General features: G+C 40.0%; 1 long non-coding RNA gene and 1 pseudogene across 1 annotated transcript; one reads left to right on the top strand and one right to left on the bottom strand.

Annotated features, from left to right (window-relative positions):
- Nucleotides 1-1,494: 1,494 nt before the first annotated feature.
- Nucleotides 1,495-2,750, bottom strand: LOC146689268 (uncharacterized; annotated as a pseudogene).
- A 10,490-nt stretch (nt 2,751-13,240) lies between these two features.
- Nucleotides 13,241-15,759, top strand: LOC146689269 (uncharacterized). Its single transcript, XR_014916006.1, has 3 exons — nt 13,241-13,385; nt 15,092-15,180; nt 15,395-15,759. It is a non-coding gene; the product is annotated as an uncharacterized LOC146689269 (long non-coding RNA).
- Nucleotides 15,760-18,305: the final 2,546 nt, after the last annotated feature.

The following is an 18,305-nucleotide window of genomic DNA, read 5'->3' on the forward strand; positions in this document are numbered from 1 at the left end:
AATAAACACTTGTGTTTGTTTTGATGTGTTTGAATAAACACCAGTACTTGAAGTTTGGATCCCTCTATGCTTATGGATCTATGACAGAAGTATGAGCTCAAACTGACATAGCCTACCTTGTGCACAGAGACAGCAAAAGCCAGATGTGTTTTGTATTCATACCATCAGTGTGCAGTTGGCGCATTGTGTGCTTAGTAGATGATGGCTTGTGTGTACTGTTTGATACGGAAACACCATTTTTACGAAGGTGTGAAGAGTTAACCTAGCTGTGTTCGCGTTTGCAAGAGAACTACAATGTTTTGATTATTGGGTGACAGGTTGTTTTATTTGTGTGAAGAGTTTTGCAAAATTAGCCAATAGTTACAAAAAATGTGCTTAAGCAATCAGAAAAAACTGTAATACAAGTTCAGTGTGAGCAAACTCAGACTGAAGGTGGTAACAGCAGAGAGGGTTCAAAATTAAGACAAGAGCAGTGAAATGGTGACACTTCAGAGTCATTTAAAGCAGCTTGTTTCAGAAAGAGGAGGCCCAGTGTGGAATAAAGAAGGATCATTATGAACTGTGAATCATGCAAAAATAAAAAAATTACCCCTCACATGCATCAGGTATTTATTGTTTAAAGGCTATTACTATTGTTGTAGTTTTTCTGAACTAATTCAAGTCCTGATGGTTATATGGAAACTCAGTTATTCCAAAATAGTTTTAAAAAGGGATGTAATTAATTAATTAATTTTTAGAGTAGAGACTACTCCACACTGAAAGGAGCCACTTAAGGTGGTTTGGATATCAAAGCAGGATGCTTCTTCGTTATTTCTCAGTAAGATTCTAAAAGCTGGCCAGTCGGAATAATTATAATGAACTTTTTTTTATAACTTTTCCCTTTTAATTGTGATGACCCCATAGGAATGCTTGCTGATAGGAGGTCATCTCATTGTTTTCTTTTTATATTGTAGGGTCTTTATCTTACAATATAAAGCACCTTGAGGCAACTGTTTTTGTGATTTGGCGCTATATTACAGTTTTTGCCCGTTGCCTGGACACATTTTGCAAAACTTTGCTCATTGTGCCAAAACCCTAAACACAAGTAAACATGACACAACACTGGGAAATATACCATTCACATCTGCACCAAATTGAAACTCTACTCTCAAAACCTAAACTCTGCTATCAAAACCTAACATTCCTTTGTCAAAATGTAACTCTGTTGACAAAATGACACATACTTGCATCATATGCAAACACTTACAGAGCAGGGGGAGCACACTAGTCTACTTTATATAAAACACTGCAGTCTTTGATTTCCATTGTTCATTCAGAAGGCATATTTTCAGGAGACACATTTGCAAACAACCAAAAAAGCAAATAGGCCTACTCAATATTGTACATTGCAGTACCATGAATTCAGATAAAGCAAAAAAAAAACAAAAAAAACAAAAAACCCATAATACAGTAATAGAAAAAACACTATACTGTAAACACAAAACATTATGACAATTGTGCATACGTGGGCTCATGGATCCCGCCGTCTGTTGGGGTCTGGCCACAGGACCTCATCAACATCGCAAGCAATGTCTTCTCCCGCTAGGCACCGGGGAAAATATCCTCTTCCATGTCAAAACCATCCATGGATTGCTGTCACCTGAATGTCGCCGCAGGTCTGTTCCATTGCCTGCAGAAGAGGCATGCAGGCATGTAGTTGGCGGTCATATACACGCCATCTCCAAGCCGAAAAAAATTCCTCTATAGGGTTTAAAAATGGTGAGTAAGGGGCAAGTATACCACTTCAAGTTGACTGTGGTTGGAGAACCAGGCCTGGACCAGAGCAGCCCGATGGAAACTGACATTATCCCATATCACCACAAACCTGGGCTGATCTGGTCTGTTCTGTACAACTATATCATGGAGAGCATCTAGAAATGTGAGTATATGTTGCCTATTGTATGGACCTAGTTTTGCATGATGATGCAGAAGCCCTCGAAGGCTTATGGCGGCACACAATGTGATATTTCCCCCGCGCTGCCCTGGAACGTGCACAATTGCCCTTTGGCCAATGACATTACGACCCCGTCGTCTTGTTTTGCACAGGTCGAATCCAGCTTCATCAATGAAAATGAATTCATGAGGCTGTGCAACTCCATCCATGGCCAAGAGAACATATTACTGTACTACAGTGCTACACATACAGAACCCTCACCCCATCACACGGGTACCTGTGTAGCTCTCAGAATGTATTCATGTGGTACTGATATGGTACATATTCAGCTCGAAGTCCTTTGACCCTGTCACTGTTCCTCTCAAATGGGACTCTGTAGAGCTGCTTCATGGTGATGCTGTGTTTTCCCAAGATGCGTCTGATGGTGGTGATGCTCACATGGTTTATGTTGTTGAACACTTGCCTGTCTGCAAGTATTTGCTTTCGTAGCTGGTGGAGACTGATGGCATTGTCTGCCCTCACTAGGTCCACAACGGCAAGTTCCTGCCGTTGTGTGAACAGCCGTTGGCGTCCTCCCCCAGAAGGTCTTCGAGTCATTCTAGAGAAATACAACCACATATTGTCATCGGTTTGCTTATTTTTCTTACAGTACTTTACTGTATATACTGTATCATCCACTGTACAACACTGTACTTCAATATAAGTAATCATGCTATGTTTCACAGAAACTACCACTTTGGCTGCAAAAGGAGCATTAGCACCCTGCAATACCCTGTACACTTGATATGGTAACTGTAGAACAGTACTATAAAAACCATCTGAGTAGAGTAGAAGGCAGTGAGATGAAGACAGACCTGTTTTCTAGTCGGAATTTTCTTATTACAGATGCCACTGTGAAGCGGCTTAGATGTGGGTGGACTCTCTGCCCAGCTTCCCTCATAGTCAGGCCATGGTTGATGACACCAAAGTTGCTCTTATCTTATCAGAAATATGGGTCTGTGCATGGCCTCTTCGACCTCCTCTTCGACCTCCTCCTCCTCCTCTTCCTCTTGCTCTCCCTCCATCCATGCTTGCAAAGTTCTTGAATTGGCTAAACTGAGGGCTTTTTGTAGTTGGCTAATTGGTGTTCAGTTTTGCAAGTAAGGTCCTTCAGGCGTGTATTTGAGTGGTTGCAATTACCCGATGTGTTTTGTATTTTGGATACATGTGTTTTCCAAATGGCACCCTGAAATTTCATTTTGTGAACAAAGTGTCTTATGTATGAAATAGAGTGTAGTATGCAGGACCATGTGTGTTGCATAAAGGAGTAAGTGTGTTGCATAATTGCAACTAGGGTGCAAAGCAGCGCTTTTGTTTAAGGTATGGGTACATGTGTTTGAGGTATGGTAACAAAAGCTTCAAGTTGTGTTACTTTAGTCTAAGCATGGGTTTGTAGTGTTCAAGCAACGGGCAAAAACTGTAACCTCTGGGTGGTCTTGGGTCGATTTGTGCCATTTTTCATTGTTCATTTACACGCCATTTGCACTGTGTTGAATGGAATATAGCGAAAGTCTGCAAAAAAAAGTTCGGTCACATTTACTGTTAAAATTTCAGTATGACTTCCGGAAATTAGCTTCAGTGGCTAAGCTACAGACAAACTTACACTATCGGTCCTAGTGGTCGATTTGTGCCCCATTGAAACCCATTATAAACGCTATTTTTCACGGCAAAAAAATTACGGTCAAATCGATCGTGATCGGTTATGTTTCCGTTTCCGTTTGCAGTACTGGCCTTAGAGTTGTAATTTTTTTATTTGTCCACCGGGTGGCGCCCTTGCTCCACATTTGACCCCGGGCTGGAAAACAGCGGTGTCAGAAGTGGGATCCTGTAACAAGCGGGCTGCTTAAACAGACCTGCGGGAAACGAAGCCTCATTTCCGGCGTGCAGCAGCGGCTTCGCCCGCTGATCGGGCGGGACCATTTTCGGCCCCTAGGACCATTTGAGGGTGCATTTTTTTTTAATCAACAGGAAATGACGTATTTGTTGTGACGTGGTACCGGACGTGTGTGTTGGAAAAAGGGGTCCGACGCAACATGCCCCGGTGATCGTCGCGACTTAACCCGGGAGGATGCACTGATTTCGGCCTAGAGGAGGAGCATTTGCCGCTTGGAGACCATTTTCTGGTCTTGAAAAAAAAAAAAAAAGGCGATCGAAATGAAGGTTGGTGCCAATCTTTAGTCCATCTAAAGGCCTAATTATAATAACAATCAAATATTACTTCAAATGTTTTTTTTTTTTAATATTTCGTTTTGTTTTGGGGGGCTAAAAAAAACGGTGCGCTCATGTAATTAAACTGCGATTAAAAGGGTTAAAACCCCCGAAATATAATTAAAACTTTACATGGATAGTTCAGGGAGAAGTAGTTTTAAAAGATTGGCTAATTTAAAGTGGAATAAAATATTAATATATAAATTTTTTATAGCACTTTTTTGGGGGTGGTCGATTTGTGGCTCTAGGTCCGATAGTGTATGCATTTTTCTAGGACCCCCCAGAGGTTAAAAAAACTAAAAGGAATTGAAATAATTGAAAAAATTATCCTGTTTAATTCACTCCTGTATTTCTGTCACATTTAGCTGAATATAGCAGTTCCTGGCTCACCTGCACAAAGTGAACACAGGTAACATTAAACTGCACTAAATAAATGAAGTGGAATGGGAGGTCTGGTGCTTGTGGTGATATTTTAAAGGAACTCTGATCTGAGTGCTTCACAGATAAACATTAACAACTGTCCTCTGTGTTTGGTCAGTGAGGTCAGACAGAGTAGATGCAGAGGTCTTTTTAGAAACGCTGAAATGTTCCCATGATATTCATGCTTATAAGGACTGAGTCTTTCAGGGTCTGGAATACTTTAGAGCCTTAAACCCTTTTGGCTCAGAGCCAGAGCTGGAACATGGAGCAGGAACACAGAGCGCAGTGATCATGATGAATGATGATCCACGGATCAATCAGTGGCTCTGATACCAGGAAAGGGATTTATACGCTCCTCTGGCAGCGACAGAGAGGCGAAGGATTAGGATGTATCCCGAAATTACACATTCCATTATTTCAGTGCTTAGATAACCTCCTTCACAGAACTGTCCGCTGGATCCTTTCTGCAGAGAAGAGCTCATGGCCTGGATAAGCTCTGCGTTGCGTTTAAGGTTGTTTTCATCTGTTTGGATGTTCACAGTGACCCAGCACTGTGATTTATCCAGGAACCCTTCCAAGGCACTCAGATTTACACCTACAGCCAATTTAACCCTTCTTAATGTCTTCCACCTCTCTGCGCTGTGGTGTAAAGACTGTTTCAAGCTCTGGGATTCTTTTGACTTCAGACTTTTTACAAAAGTTAAAATGCTTTAAATGCAAATAAACTACAAACTGGGTCAGGGTGCAGCTAAAATAGCTTTGATGTTCTCGTCGGTGCTTCTTCCTGTTTTTTATTGGCTGTTTTCACCTCGAAGCAGTTTGTGCCTCTTGTAGTTTTTTCATAAGAGGCGTTGCTGTGTCTCGGCTCCCCTTTTACGACCATGAGGAGAGCTGTTCGTCTACCTTTAGCACTAAAAGACAAAGATGTGATGACATGACAACCTGGAGGATGAATCGACTTACAAAACCACAGAGCGCCTCAGAGATGTTAAATATTTCTGTTGCATAAAATTTCACATGACAAACATCAATTAATCACCATTTAAGAGCTGTTTCTGTGTCATTAGTTCAAATTAAAATATTTTGCACAAGTCCTGTTTTACTGTGGAAGCTCAGCTATGTTGATAACATAAAACTGGGATGGGACTTTTTTCTATTTAAACATTTAAAACATTTACTTAAGGGTCTAATCTTCAGGGCTTCGTTGTTTCCTTCTATATTTAAGGTATTTATTATCACTGTAAATGTTCCATTTAAGCTTTCTAAAATTCTTAAAAAACAAAAAAAACAAAACAAAAAACAATCAAAGACCAGTTGAGTGAGGTGATTTTATTGGTATTTTGGCTCCAAATAAACGAACAAAGCTAAAATCAATTAATTTTTATGCCTCATTTATGCGTTTTTTAGGTGCTTTTATACTGTTATTTATGTTGACCTTTTTCAATCATTTGAATATTTGAATTTTAAGTAGATTTTTTCCCATACAGTTGCAAATTGTATATATGTGTAATCTTACTGTGTCTTGTCTGAACACAGTCAATAAAGATGAGGACTTCCAGTTAGAATCTATGTAGTTTACTTATTTGGCACTAATTGACTTCCATACAGATATTTAAACTTATGTACACACATGAGGTTGTTTAGTTTTGAAGAGTGGTGTTTGAAGACAGCAAGTCAAAATATGTGTTGGAGTTAATTCTTTTTTAAAATTTTAATTTATTTAATTGTCCTGGCATAAAATGGGCCTCTGGGCTTACCTAATGCATTGTAATGGTATTTTTTTCATTGTGGAGTTGCTTTAAACTAAAATAAGCATTTATTTGTTTGAACATCTCTCGTGTTTACGTTCAACTAACAGGCCACAAATGTGGTAAGATTTTAACTTTAGCTGAAGGACTACAAACACAGATTTGTGGTTTGTAATCCTATTTGACCACAGCGGCCGGACCCACAGGGCCGTGGCGGTCGTCCAAATCCAGCCCAGCTCACTGGGAGCTGTGGGAATTTGGAAGGAGTTTCCCAGCGAAATGCGTCAGGCCGTGGGCCGGAGAGGGCACACCCTTCTGCAGCGACGGTTGCATCACGGCTGCAACATCAAACAAGACGCTGCCTGCATTCCGCTGCAGGCGTGGGCGGTGGCCCACTGCATGACACATCCAAAATATCTACTCCGACTCATTCCAGCTCCGGAAATAACACGGTGCACGCCACATGGGGCTCCACAGGCCACAAACCAAACAAAGCTTTTACATTTTTACATTTCTTACGCATTGTTTCAGCCCGGAGGAAAGAAAGAGCACTGTATATTTAAAGCTGGAGCATTAAAAATAGATGTGTGGCCTTCAGCTGAAGTCCTATTTTCTCCACAAAAACACCAAAATACTGCGTCAGTCGCAAAGGAAACCCTGCAGCTCCAGAGGCCCACACAGGAAAGTGTTGTGATGTTCACCTCTGTATCCCCATCAAATACACCACCCCCACCACAGAGCTCTGACAGCAGCCTGCAGTGGCTGATGGGATACCTGCTGGCTGCAGGAGTTCTGTGAGAGACAAGCGACCGCAAGGTAATGGGCATTCCTGCAAGCTGAGCACAGAGCGAGGCTTTGAAGAGGCTCAAACCACAACAGACTAGACCTGCGGGCCTAATCCAATCATGGTGGTAAAATCTTCCAAATCTCCCAGCACATAACAGAAAAACACCTCCTGAACAGCTCAGCCTGATTATCCAGCTCGGAAACTCACCAAGCAGGAGGCCAAAATGCAAATTAAGTTAAATATGATGAGGTTTTTCGTTATGGAGTCATCTGGTCAACTGGTCCACACTTAACTATTAAAGACAGCGGGGAAAAATGAGAAGGGGTGTAATTGGACAACTGTGGTGCTGCCAAACATGTCAGAATGCCTGTTAAAGTGCCAGATTGCTGCGTTTTGATCCGGATTCATGTGCCTAAACCTTCCCTGGTTGTCTCAGAGGCTGGCCAAGGTGTTTTCCGACCTGCCGGCCTGAATCTTATTCATCCAACAGAATCCGTCCTTTTACTTTCTGTTTGTCTGATCCCTCACAGGCCTGCTGCTGATACTGCAGCAGGTGTCTAATACAAATCCCGAATAAAGAGCATTTTTACTTTTTGGTTTGTAACTTAGTGGGACTTTCATATGACAGAGGGTCAGGGGTCACATCCTCTTACAAGTTTCAGTGAATCTAGCTGTGCAGGTAAAAAGAGAAAATCATAGGTATAACTTACAAATCTGAAAATAAATACAGTGAAGAGTAGGGATGGGTATCGAAACCCGGTTCTTGTTGAGAACCGGTTCCCACTGTTTTAATTCCTTGGAATTGTTTGCCATTTTTGCAAATGATTCCCTTATCGATTCCAGTCACCCTGAATGACGTCACCACGTTGTGGAGCGTCATTTACCTGGCAGGAAACATGGCAGCTCAAACGCTCAAAAGTTTGGTTATACTTTACGAGAACAGATGACAACAGGGCAACTTGCAGTGCATCTTGCACCCATTTGCCACAGCAGATGCCCCCGATTTTCGGTAAGTGAATGTGTTTAATTGTAGGCAGGGACATTACTGGATATTCTTGTGTAATTGCTACAGTGTCTTGTGAAGTTTTTGCATAATAAAGCCATGATAGTGCACAGATGTGCAGCCTGAAAATTGTGCCCAGTGTTTTCTACATTGATTTTATTTCTAATGAAAACCCTGCAAAGGACATCAAAGCTGACTGATGTAGGTGTACAGGGAATGAGCAGCACTGGGAGGAGGTCAGGGTGCATGGTTGGGTCAATAAAACCCTACAGTTTTTTTCTGTTGCTTCCCTCCTGGTTCAAACTGACAGTCAGCATTGTTTAATTTACCTTTAACTGCCTCATTAGTATGATAATAATAACTCCTGATCCAAACCCCAAAAGACTGGCGTTGGAGAAAAGATTGTGGTAGGTGAATGGGTCAGCAAAAACTTGGATTAAGATTTTAAACTGCTGGTTCCTGGTTCGAATTTACCTTTAATGTGACATTCAAACTTACAAAATAATTATTGTAAAATTCTAAATGGAATCCCTCAAGACATCGTTTCTGAGTGAGGGCCCCAGTTCACATCCCAAGTGTGGAGGGAGTTCTGCTCCGAACTCCGGGGCCAGGTGAGTCTGTCCTCAGGTTTTCACTCCCAGACCACTGGACAAGTGGAGAGCACCAACCAAGACCTGGAAGCAGCTGACTCCTCGAAACAGACTATGTGGAGTGACCAGCTGGTCTGGGTGGAGTACGCCCACAACTCCAGCACCTCGACAGCCACCGGAGTTTCACCGTTCAAGGTTTCCCTGAGCTACCAACCCCCACGTCTCTCTATTATGGAAGGTGAGTTGGTGGTGCCGTCCGTCCAGCATCACATGAGGCGCTGTCAGCAAGCTTGGTGAGCCACTAGATCGGCGGTCCTAGGGACTGCAGACCAGAACAAACGGTTGGCCGATCGTCGGCCGTAGTCAATGAACTGTATATATTCTTCATATTATTCACTGTAAATAAATTCACTGTTTTTTTTTCTTGGAAGAGTCGAGCATTTGGGTCCGTTTTCCCCACCAATTCATGACAGAAACAATCAAAGGAGATTGGGGTGTAGGTATGGGTCAACAAAACTCTGACTGCTGACTCTTTTCTGGTTAAAATGTAAAAAGCACAATGTTTTAAAATGAATTTCAACCATTTTATTGTAACCTGGATCTTTCCCTAAAGGTGTTTGCAGCTGAACTGGACAAGTATTTTAAAAATAACAAAAAAAAAAAAGTGTCACCATCAATTGTCATCTGGAGCTCTAGCTATTTTTTCTAAAAAAATCTCATTTACTTCTGGAATGAAAACACATAAAACTCAAAAAATAAGCATTTTGTTCCTGCTGTCAGAATGAACTGACTGCCATCATCAGTCATTCATTGTGAGTGTGATTATAACGGGGGCGAGAAAAAAGTCACACCCTCGATGACTGTGAAATATTACATAAAGTAAATATTACAGAAGAGAATGTGTTGGAGAGCACGAGCACACTGAAGGGTAAACTGGTAAAGTCTGACGACATCCTGATCTTTTTTATGAGCTTGTGTACTCTGGAGCTTTGTGTTCCTCTTTTATCTTTGGCTTTTTTAGTGGGTGTATTTTCTGTAAAGTCTCAGGGCGTCACCGCTGCTTTCATTGATCAAACACAAGCACAAAGAGCCAAATGAAAAGAAAGAAAGAAAGAAAGCCACCTTCTGCTTTGTCATTTGCCCTCCCAATTTGTTTTGAGGCCGCTAAGGCATGTCTTTGGTTTGCCTCAGTGAAGCTGTTAACACATAGCAGATTTTTACATGCTGCCATTAAAAGCCACACTCTTTAAAAAGGCCCGTTTTTATTTTTAGCATGTCTCAGCTGAAAAAGAAAAAAAGTGGATTTGGACAGCCTGAAACCTTTAAAGGACTGCCAGAGGTCCTCTTTTATAGCCGAGGAGCCAAATCCTGCACTGAGCAGGACAATATCCAATTTCTTTCATGCCAGTTTAGTATTGGACCTTGCAACGATGCCCACCCACCTTCCCCAGTTTTACCCCCAACCTACAAACTCTACAGCCCTACATGGCGAGACAATGTAATTAGGAGAAAAATGCTCGCTAAAACTTAAAGCAGACGGGAAATTTTTTCATCAGCTGGCGGCGCTTCGAGCTTAGACCCAGATCCACCAGCCAACCAACCACTAAACAAAAATTCCCCAATCCTCCACCCAGGACCATCATCAGACACCCAGACCCAATCCAGTGCCGTGAAAGCAGCGTCAGTCTAACATGTGGTCAATGAGAATGTGTGTTTGACCACAGAATGTGTGCACCGACATATTTCTGCCTTTAACATCTGACACCAGAAGATAAACAGCTGACAGCCATCGAATAAACTTCCCACATAAATGTGTCCCCAGTGGGCCATTCGCAGTGTCTTTGTCATCGGTTTTAAAATGTGTCAAAAAGATTTTCTCTGGAGTTTTACGATTCTCATAAGGGCTGAAAATGCTAATATCTAAAATATATACAGCATACATACGCACTGACCTGAAACTGAAATACACTTTTGATTTTCAAGGTTTGATCATCCAACATGTCACTAGTTACAGAGTAGCTAGGGTTGTATTTTGTTTTGTTCACATCCTAATATTTGAAAAGAAAAAAAGTTTTCAAAAGATTATCATACATACACAGTGGTTACAGTAGTGATGAACAATTTATACAAAAAGCAAAAAACAAACAAACAAACAAAACAAAGAGGACCCAGAGTGGATCTCTGAGGAACTGCAAACCTCAGCTTAACTAATGAATAGTATCATACATTTTTTCTGTTAGAAGATTTTCTATTTTCCTAAATGGAGATAAATGTAAGGAAAATAACAGCAAAATAAAACAGATGGACCTTAAAATCCACCAGTTCATTGATAACCCATGTAGGGTTAAGTATGGGGTAGGGTTTTATTTGGTTAGGAGGTTCATCAAGTTTGAAGCTGTCTGACATTTCTCAAACTATCTAATGTGTTCTGGTGCCCACAGAGATTAAAAATATTTTAATATGTATTTTTTATTTGTATCAGTAATGAGTTCTACAGAGTGTTACGGATTTAACCATTTAAGGTTTAACCACGGGTCTAACTTTAACTCTTTGGAGAAAAAAAAAGAAAATTTATTTGTGTTTGTCAGTTTCGATGACGCAGTTTGCTGTCTGCTCGTTGCCAAAACTTACAACAACTACCAAAATCAAAAAGTTAATATTCTGATTGCTTAGGTTAATATACCAACACATCACTGCTAAGGAGCACACATTCTACACCATATTTCGGCTGATATATGCAGTAGTGCAAAAAACTAAAAGGTCAGAAAACAAAATATTCTCAGGGGATTAAATTATTAAATTTGACCAAAAATGTTGCCAGAGACCATTAAGTTGTGTTATGGAAGTAGCACAGGGCAGTGTAGACTATCCCCTCCCTAAGGTTTTGCTTTATCATCCTTTAATGGACTTTAATGGTTCCATAACTTAAGAAAATGAGAATCTGCCAAATGTGCTTTATTCAATAAGACACTAAACTCATCAGAGATTATTACCAAGCGCAGAGATCAGGGGAGATATAGCATCAGTGTCTCATAGACTTCCACGCAGTCAGACTTTGTTTTACAACCAGTGGAGTTGTGCCCTGCTGAACATTAGAGAGAAAGCAAAACTCTTCAGCAATGGCCGCACTTTCCAGATGCAGAAGGTATTTTCATTTTTTATATAAACAGTCTTCATTTTGAATGAGTCTCAAAGGTAATTCAGAAGTGTTTCTGTAGTTTAACACATGAGCTGGAATGACAGCATAAATATCCATAATCACCAATTTTCAGGACACTTCCAGAATAATGATAAATGATGCCCTAATAACACTCAGCATTAACTTTGATTCATGGAGCAATCAGATCAGATCTGGCTAATATTAGCGAATACTAGTGTGTCTGTTAATATGGTGGAAGACTGTCTCACACAGAAAAATGCTGTCTTTATTGTTGGGGCTTTCTCTACTTTCTCTGTCTTTAACCTTTAACTGGTAAAGCGGCTTCAGGCAACTGTTGCTGTGATTTGGTGCTATATAAATAAAAGTGAACTGACCAAATTCAGAGGATGATTTCACAATGTATTCCAAACTTATCTAATAACCAATAACCAAGCTAATTAGCTTGTCTAATATAAACATACACAAAGTACATTTTTTCTGCTTTGTAACCAGACACATACACACTTGTGCGGCACAGCGTCCAAGCGCTGCATGCACTTATGGGTTAATCTCTAAAATAACTCATAAAAGCAGCTGTCAAATAAATGTAATATTGTAAAAAGTACAGTACTGTCTCTGTGCTGCAGGAAAGGATTAAGCTACAATAAATGGCACCCACCCAGCTTTGACTTTTGAAATTGCCTGTGAAAACACTATTTCAGAGGACAAATGTAATATTTATAGCAGTGTTCCTGTTTAAAAGTAAAAATTAAAATACGACACCACACTAAATCCCACGGTGTCCGGAGACAATAGGCCATTTATTGATGAGAAAACCATAAACAAGGAGTCTGTCTGTAATAATACTTTGGGCCTGGATCGCAGCAGAGAACACTTTGAGTGACTCATGGAAATAGCCTGGGAATGGATGGGAAAAATAACACACAACAAAGGGAGTAATTCACAATAGAAAATGGAGGAAAAATGCTGAGAAAACGCACAACAGATGGAGGCTGTGATCAATGCTGAAGCTGTATGGGATCAGAACGATGCCACCTTGGAATGAAACCGAAAAAAATATTGAAACCGAAAAGAAATATTGTAACTGAAATAAATGTACTGAAAAATCTTGTATTGAAACTGAAAAAAAAATTGATAGTGAAAAACAATTAATTGAAACTGTAATTTTTTTGTTTTCGCTTACAATTTTTTTTTCTGTTTCAATCCATTTTTCAGTTTCACTCTGCTGGCACTGTTTGGCGTCCGGGGGCGTGCTGGGGGGGCGGGGATTCCAACCCGCATGTATTTGCATATATTATAATGCTGACCAATGACTGGAGAACACACTGACGTCGCGGCTGCGGTCACGACAAACTTGCATGTGTCTGTTCGGGAATGGCAGATGCTGAGAGGTCCAGCGTTTACATTACCGACTATTTCAAAGTGACAGCCTGAGGTGTTCTTCAGTAAATTGGACTACCGGACAGGAGGACCTGAGGCCCCACCGCATTATTTTTGGTAAGTTAAATGTGTTTGTAAACTAATCTGTAATTTAGGTCCTTAGCTAGCTACCTAGCTAAGATGAGCACTCGGCTGTCGGGGAAACTTGTTTTGTAAAGTTCGTTTAGCTAACCCGTGGCAGGTGAATGAATTTACCCTGACTAAAGAAATCAAGTGAAATGCACCGGGCTGCTCAGTGACTAACCACGGTTACTGTACTTTTATTATGAGTATTATACTGTAAGAGCAACAGGCTGGACTCTGCTTCTGCTCCTGTGCAGAGCTGATTATTAAATATGTGCAAACAGCAGCATGTTTTCTGTCGCTTTCCACATGTGGAAGGACATTAACGCCAACTTTTAAAAATCTGGCACTTCAGTAACCCCTCATCAGTCAATAGCTACGGATTAAATAGCAAAGCCCGATACTTATGTACTGAAACCAACTACTTCCGCTTGGCAGCTTAAGTTAAATGTTAAATTTTTCCTCTGATTATTTTTTTTAGCATTTTTATTTTACTGAGTTTGTTACAAATATTCAGGTTAAAAAACTGTCTGAATTATTTTTAATGAGTTATGTTCACAAAGTCACATGTGCATGCTGTACAGCTTGCATCCTTTAGGACAAATAATTTGAAGCATTAATATTTCTTGTTCAATACCACTGCTGATCAGAGATGGGCAGTAACGCGTTACTTGTAACGTTACTGTAATCTGATTACTTTTTTCAAGTAACTAGTAAAGTAAGGGATTACTATTGCAAAAACGGTAATTAGATTACCGTTACTTTCCCGTAGGAACGCTGCGTTACTGCGTTACTAAAACCGTGATTTTTTTTGCGAGAATGTCTCATGACAGTGACGTAAGCGAGTGCGACATTCGTGGCAACAGCTGTGTGCAGATCAACAATGGATAATATATCGAGTGCTGCAGAGAGTATGAGCGTGCAGCGTTTAAAGCGTGGAAGTACTGACCTTACTTTAAGTTTGATTCCATAAAAAGTGACAAAAACATTAGTGTCCGTTGTGTGTGGGAAGAAAACTTCTTTTTACAGCGAAAAAACCCCCCCAAAAACAAGCACCGAGTGCGCAACGACGTAATGGGAAATTCACAGAGAAACTCGCGGATTCTTCAACTGACCGCTGCCGCACACCTGCACCAGGATAAACCTCCGCCTACGCCACTATTTACGTCACTCACAGGTGAAAATAGAGCAACAGGACCGCTAGTCTTTGACTTTATTTATTTTCTGCTGTGTTTTACTTGCATCTATTTGAAAGACTGAGTGTAAACACAAAAAATATTTTATTTTATGTGCTGGAATGTGCAGAAAATAGGTTTAAATGTTAAACTAATTTATTCAAGTCAGAGAATGGTGCATATAATTTTATTTTTGCTTGATGCATAAAGTTAAAAGATTAAAACTGATAAAACAAGTTAAAAAAAAAGATACTTTTCCATTTGATTACATTTTGTACGATGAATTGTGCAGAAAAAGTAGAACTGGGCTGAAAAATCTATCGCTTTATCACCTCTTCAGGTTGTAAATCGTGTTTTTAAAAAGTAACTAAGTAACTAAATAATTAATTACCTTTGAAAATAAGTAATCAGTAAAGTAACGGGATTACTTTTTTGGGGAAGTAATCAGTAATTAGTTACTGATTACTTTTTTCAAGTAACTTGACCAACACTGCTGCTGATAACACCTCCGTATGTTGTGACCAGGATGCAGCAGCAGACTGAACCTTGTCTGAAACCTGCCCCATCATCTCATCTTTGCAGATGTCCATTTATAAAGCATCAACAACTCAAAGGTAAACATGATATTAGAAAATGTGTTAGTATATAATGCCTTTAAAAAAAATAAATAAATAAACAGCTCATATGTCAGCTGTCGGCAGAACTGTAGGACTGAACAACTTCAGATCCCGAGTGTGTGAGGACAGAGAAGGATCTGCTCTATTTCAGATTTGAGAGATAAACTTTATATTTCAGTTTGTGATGATTCTGTTCTGTTTGTGATTACAGGAGCCGTCCTCAGATTCAGACCTAGGCACCACCCAGTGACAGCAGACAGATCATCTTATATCTTCAATCTTTGTAGTAACTCCAAAATGAACTGAAGAAAATAGTACAAAGGTTAAAGTACCGCATGTGTTGTCAGTGAAAGCTGCAGCTGTTTTATTGATAAATTTAAAGACAAAAAGTCAAAAGGATTAATCACCCCTGTAACTGTGTCACTATACATCAGCATTAACAGTACCTCAGTTTTGTGTTTCAGAAAACTGCTGATCTCAGACCTGCACAACTTCTGTTTTAAACACTGAATGTACTCAGCTACATGAAGAGCACATGATGTTTTCTCTGACACAATTAAATAAAACCTGATTAAAGTCAAAGGTCGTCACTTGTATTTTGAACTAAAAACTTGTGATCTGGAATTCTTTCACTGTTTTTTGACAATAGTGTGTTATTTATCATAAAGTAATTCAGAGTCATTCATACCAGAGTAACCGGAGAGCACAACATACAGGGAGTGCAGAATTATTAGGCAAGTTGTATTTTTGAGGAATAATTTTATTATTGAACAACAACCATGTTCTCAATGAACCCAAAAAACTCAGTAATATCAAAGCTGAATGTTTTTGGAAGTAGTTTTTAGTTTGTTTTTAGTTTTAGCTATTTTAGGGGGATATCTGTGTGTGCAGGTGACTATTACTGTGCATAATTATTAGGCAACTTAACAAAAAACAAATATATACCCATTTCAATTATTTATTTTTACCAGTGACACCAATATAGCATCTCCACATTCACAAATATACATTTCTGACATTCAAAAATCATTCAAAAGCTCATCTTTGCAGCAATCTCGAATAGAAAACTATTCCGCGCGTATATAAAACAGGTCAGCTGCTCCAAACCGTAGTAAAGGGACCTCTGGCTAATACGTCGGGTTCGTGTCGGGCTCGTAGCTGAAAACTAGCTTTACTTTGTTGTCTGGGTCAACTTTGCTAGTGTCTTTGTAAGACACCAGTCATCTGTTCAAAGCACCACAGGTGATTTCTTTTGCTTTCATGTGACCATTCACATCTCCATAAAGCACCACAAACCTTAAATATGTTTCCTACCATGAATCTACTTCTCCTGCAGCTTTGCAGCTATTTTAGTATTCACAAATATATGTTTGGAAGTTTTGTTTTTTTTACCAGCTTTGATTGTATTATTTTCCAGTTCTGAAACCTCCATTGTGAAGTATTCTGTTTGTGTTTTGTGGTGACCCTCACCTGCTGGTGATGACAGATCAGCCAGAGTAGTTCAACAAACCTGCTGATTTCAGGGTTTGTGGCCCCAAATCCTCTTTCCCCTCATACTGATCAATAATAACTGATTAATAATAATATTGAGGTATAATTCATAATTAATTTAAAATCTCCCTCCCCCCCAACAGTTGTTAAGAATGACGGAAACGATCCATAGAGACCAAACAGTTTGTGTATCAAGCTGTAAACATGTTTATTTCTGCTGTAAAGTTTTAACATGGGAGTCTATGGGGGCTGACTCACTGCTGGAGCCTCTGCTGGACCTCAGGGGAACTGAGGAAGTTTTATTCGGTCGACTGAACTCTGGAACTGGTAGCTGTCAGTGGTTTTAATTTATGTAACTGGATGTCGGTTTAATAGTGATTCCTAAATTGAATATGGGCGCAGTGTGCAAATATTTCTGCACATTTTACGGTGAACTGTGATTTCACTGGAATAATTTGAAACCGCTGTGAATTTTTTTTAAACCCCCGGGTGTTGAAGCTGCTGGGCTGTTTGAACCATCAGTGCCCTCCAGCCTTTGCCTAATGACTTCCAACCTCAGTGTTTGGCTTCTCTAGTGTCTGGGGGACATATGGAGAATCACTGAACAAGCTTCCTTCCTCTTCTTTCCTCCATGAGACGTCCTTCAGTGCTTTCACCGACCATCCGCAAGACATTTTAAAACAATTTACAACCACAGAGTCACAACAACAAAGTACATAACTGCACTCACATATCTATAACAGTGCACACATTATGGTATTACCATTAGGACCAGAGTGGCCCTGACACAACCTTCACCACACTTCCTGCAAACAGTGCTAACCCACGTGAAGAAAACCAGCAAACACTACAGGTCCATAAAGATGTAAAAGCAGGATGGAATGAACAGCTCCTCCAAATAAGGCTGAGATAACCGACACCGAATCTGAAGAAGAATCCACTCTCTCTTCTGCAAACGTGGAGAATATTCTGGAATATTCTGCTCAAAATCCAATTAGGAAGAAATGGGAGGAGTTTTCTTGCCGCCCTCCCCGATAGAACAAATCGCAGAGCTCAGAATAAATCTCCGAGATTGCACTAATTCACTGTCCTGGAACTTCAGGGAAAATAAAATTTTCTCATCCACAGCGTTTGACGTTTAGTAAAGACCCTGGATTCATGATTCATGATTTACTGTGTATAACTGAGGAGACATAACATGCAAACAGCTTGACTCCGTTGGTGGGAACCCAGTCCTGTGTTAGGCATTTTACTGCATGTATGGGCAGTGCACTATTTGCTTCAAACAGGTATGGGAAACCCCCATTATTCAACAACACTAGTCAGATGCTCTACATCCCCTTTCTTTAACTTATGGCTGTATAAACAACTAACATCATCTTCAGCATAATGCATTAACAATAGATTCTTATCCATAACATTCTACCATTATATTCACTTCAAACCTGGAACTGTTTCACTGGTAAGAACATACTCAACATTTCACCTTTTCACCTTTTCAACATCAAGTTACATGTAGTTTACAAGAATAGCAAAAACAAACCAAGAAAAAAAAAAATAGGCTTGTCTTAACAACAGTATTGCTTTTGGGTCTGGGAACTAACAGATGTTTACACACAGGTAGGATAGTG

The sequence above is a fragment of the Copadichromis virginalis genome, linkage group LG17 (genome assembly GCF_057382275.1).
Source record: "Copadichromis virginalis isolate Kocher_CV1m ecotype Utaka linkage group LG17, C_Virginalis_male_GT1.1, whole genome shotgun sequence".
NCBI classification, from domain to species: domain Eukaryota; kingdom Metazoa; phylum Chordata; class Actinopteri; order Cichliformes; family Cichlidae; genus Copadichromis; species Copadichromis virginalis.